The sequence below is a fragment of the Grammomys surdaster genome, unplaced genomic scaffold, assembly GCF_004785775.1.
Source record: "Grammomys surdaster isolate TR1022 unplaced genomic scaffold, NIH_TR_1.0 143, whole genome shotgun sequence".
In the NCBI taxonomy this organism is placed as follows: domain Eukaryota; kingdom Metazoa; phylum Chordata; class Mammalia; order Rodentia; family Muridae; genus Grammomys; species Grammomys surdaster.
Window position 1 is genome coordinate 5,770,118 of NW_021604601.1, and position 4,148 is coordinate 5,774,265.

Below are 4,148 nucleotides of genomic sequence, written 5' to 3' on the forward strand. Positions count from 1 at the left end.
TAAAGTAGTTAGCTTAATTAGTAATTAGTCATTGATTGGGGTGACAGAAAACTTCTTCAAAAACTTTTTGCTGAGCACTAAAATATGGAAAAGAATTAAGTAAAAATGTATGTATAAAATGCAAAAACAGAAACCTTACTATATGGTATTGATGAAGGCATTTCATTACTGCTTTAAATATGTTAGTTGACTACAGTAGACTATATTTTCTCACTAATTAAAAAGCTGTGCTCTTGAGTCACCCCTGCGCAGCCTAGGCTTGCCGTGCAAGTCGGATGTGGTTCGAGCCCACCACCCTGCTCTCTACTACCACTCAGCTTTCCCGTCAAGATGCCTGAGGAAGTGCACCATGGAGAGGAAGAGGTGGAGACCTTTGCCTTTCAGGCAGAAATTGCCCAGCTGATGTCTCTCATCATCAACACTTTCTATTCAAACAAGGAAATTTTCCTCCGGGAGTTGATCTCTAACGCTTCTGATGCCCTGGACAAGATTCGGTATGAGAGCCTCACAGACCCTTCCAAGCTGGACAGCGGGAAAGAGCTGAAAATTGACATCATCCCCAACCCTCAGGAGCGCAGGTTGACCTTGGTGGACACTGGCATTGGCATGACCAAGGCTGACCTCATTAATAACTTAGGAACCGTTGCTAAGTCTGGCACAAAGGCCTTCATGGAGGCTCTCCAGGCTGGTGCAGACATCTCCATGACTGGGCAGTTTGGTGTCGGCTTCTACTCGGCCTACCTTGTGGCAGAGAAAGTGGTTGTGATCACAAAGCACAACGATGACGAGCAGTACGACTGGGAGTCTGCTGCTGTCGGATCCTTCACCGTCCGTGCAGACCATGGTGAGCCCATTGGCCGGGGTACCAAAGTCATTCTTCACCTCAAGGAAGACCAGACAGAGTATTTAGAGGAAAGGAGGGTCAAGGAAGTGGTGAAGAAACACTCCTAGTTCATAGGCTATCCCATCACCCTCTACTTGGAGAAGGAGCGAGAGAAGGAGATCAGTGATGATGAGGCAGAGGAAGAGAAAGGTGAGAAAGAGGAGGAAGATAAGGATGATGAGGAAAGCTTAAGATTGAAGAAGTGGGATCTGATGAGGAGGATGACAGCAGCAAAGACAAGAAAAAGAAAACAAAGAAGATCAAGGAGAAGTACATTGACCAGGAAGAGCTGAACAAGAGGAAGCCTATCTGGACCAGAAACCCAGATGACATCATTCAGGAGGAATATGGTGAATTCTACAAGAGCCTCACCAATGATTGGGAAGACTACTTGGCAGTCAAGCATTTCTCTGTAGAAGGTCAGTTGGAATTCAGGGCATTGCTCTTCATTCCCCGGTGAGCTCCCTTTGACCTTTTTGAGAACAAGAAGAAGAAAAGCATCAAATTGTATGTCCGTCGTGTGTTCACCATGGACAGCTGTGATGAGCGGATCCCTGAGTACCTCAACTTTATCCGTGGTGTGGTTGACTCTGAGGACCTGCCTCTGAACATCTCCCGAGAAATGCTCCAGCAGAGCAAGATCCTGAAAATCATCCGCAAAAACATTGTGAAGAAGTGCCTTGAGCTCTTCTCAGAGTTGGCTGAAGACAAAGAGAACTACAAGAAGTTTTATGAGGCGTTCTCCAAGAATTTAAAGCTTGGGATCCATGAAGATTCCACGAACCGTCGCCGCCTCTCTGAGCTCCTTCGCTATCACACCTCTCAGTCTGGAGATGAGATGACTTCCCTGTCAGAGTATGTGTCTCGCATGAAGGAGACACAGAAGTCCATCTACTATATCACTGGTGAGAGCAAAGAGCAAGTGGCTAACTCTGCCTTTGTGGAGCGTGTGTGGAAGCGGGGCTTTGAGGTGGTGTATATGACTGAGCCTATCGATGAGTACTGCGTGCAGCAGCTCAAGGAATTTGATGGAAAGAGCCTGGTCTCAGTGACTAAGGAGGGCCTGGAGCTACCAGAGAATGAGGAAGAGAAGAAGAAGATGGAAGAGAGCAAGGCAAAGTTTGAGAATCTCTGCAAGCTCATGAAGGAGATCTTGGACAAGAAGGTGGAAAAAGTGACAATCTCCAATAGGCTTGTGTCTTCCCTCTGCTGCATTGTGACAAACACCTATGGCTGGACAGCCAACATGGAACAGATCATGAAGGCTCAGGCACTTCAAAACAACTCTACAATGGGCTACATGATGGCCAAGAAACACCTAGAGATCAACCCTGACCACCCCATTGTGGAGACCCTGCGGCAGAAGGCAGAGGCAGACAAAAACAACAAAGCTGTCAAGGACCTGGTGGTGCTGCTGTTTGAAACTGCCCTGCTCTCCTCTGGTTTCTCACTTGAGGATCCCCAAACCCACTCGAACCGCATCTACCGCATGATTAAACTGGGCCTGGGCATTGATGAAGATGAGGTCACTGCGGAAGAGCCCAGTGCTGCTGTTCCTGATGAGATCCCCCCACTGGAAGGTGATGAGGATGCCTCTCGCATAGAAGAAGTGGATTAAAGGCTCCCAGCAACCCCTGCCCTCTGTATAGTATCGCTGCGGCTCCCCCAGCAGCCTTGACTGGCCCTGACCCACCTGGCTCATGTCTACAGGAATCTCCTATCCTGTCCTTGAGCTTTAAGGCAGGAAGATCCCCTCCCACAGAATAGCAGGGTTGGGTGTTGTGTATTGTGGTTTTTTTGGTTGTTTTATTTTGTTCTGAAATTAAAAGTATGTAAATAAAGAAGATGCAGTTTTATACAAAAAAAAGAGTTGTACTTGAGGGCAAACTTATGAAAAGTATGTTTACTATGCCCAATGTAGTGAGTGGTACCCTCTACATTTTATTCTTCTCATACCACATTTCTATGATAGCATCTATCTCTGTTTTACATATACATGTATCATGCTGATTCATAATTAAGTAGGTCAACCATAAGATCACTTTTCAAAATGCCACTGCTTAGTGAATGTGCTGGTAATCTGTCACAGTGCAAGTGTTGATGCAGTCTGCCTTGGAACCAATGAAATAGAACAAAGAGCAAAAACAGAAACAAACTACAAGTTTCCACACTGTCTGAATAAAGGTTAGCAACTTTTAAAAAGTGCTCCTTCAAAAAAGGATAGATATTTTTCAACAAAGAGCATCAAAAATGCATTTGTTAGGATATTCATGAATATAGATACAATTGTTTTTAAAGCAGAAGACTGAAGCTCGTGGGTCTAAGTGCAATGGGTCTGCTAGTAAACTTATGCCTGAATATTTTAATTTAGACTTTCTGTATCTGCTAGCTCCTAAAGCCCCTTGGACAGAACTTGACAGCCATCAGGTACTCAGCACCCATCTATTGAATAAGAGCAGAAATGAACTTGCAATCTCTCTCTTAATCTCTCATAGCTACAATATCTGAAAAGAGTCATATTTGAGGGGACATATCTTAGTCATTTGCAATCTTCTCCTTTGGTTCTATCATCTTTTATCCATAAAACGGTCCCTGTGTGACTGGAAACAAATCATTTGAATCCATCAGTTGTCAAAGCACAGGTTTCCATAGAAACCAAACTTAAAATGTCTTAACATTTTTTTTTTCTCCAGCAGGCTTACAACGACATGTTTAAATTTACTTAGATGATAAATGCCTTTCAAATGATGCTGTGCCTATTTTATTAACTAAATATACAATGAAGATTCTAAATTTTACTGATGCTTATTATCCATTGTAAGGTTTGAAATTTGTATGTTGTTTTGTTTTCTTAAGCATCCTAATTGCTGTTTTGGTAAAAAAAAAAGTATTCATCATTATTATTGATGTTTATTTCTAGTGTAATTATCTAGTAATCATATTTGGTTACTCTAATATGCCCAACAGACATATTTAAAATTAATTTATTAATGAATTGTCTTGATTACCCAAATTAAATAATGAATAAGTGGAAATTGTAGAATAACTTGTCATTTTATTTATACTGGCCGTCAAGTTATCTGTGTGGGTATGAAAGGGCATTTAAAATTTTGAGTTTTATTGCTTGTTTTGTTCCTAAGATCTGATCTTGCTATGTTGCCAGGGATGGCCTTGAATTTTAGCTCTCAAATGATCTCCTGGCCTCAGCCTCATGAAGTGTTATGATTAGGGATCTATATTTCCACAATCAGTTAACAGATTGCTG

General features: G+C 42.6%; 1 pseudogene; it reads left to right on the forward strand.

Annotated features, from left to right (window-relative positions):
• Positions 1 to 326: 326 nt before the first annotated feature.
• On the forward strand, positions 327 to 2,535 carry LOC114618611 (annotated as a pseudogene).
• The last annotated feature ends 1,613 nt before the right edge of the window (positions 2,536 to 4,148 follow it).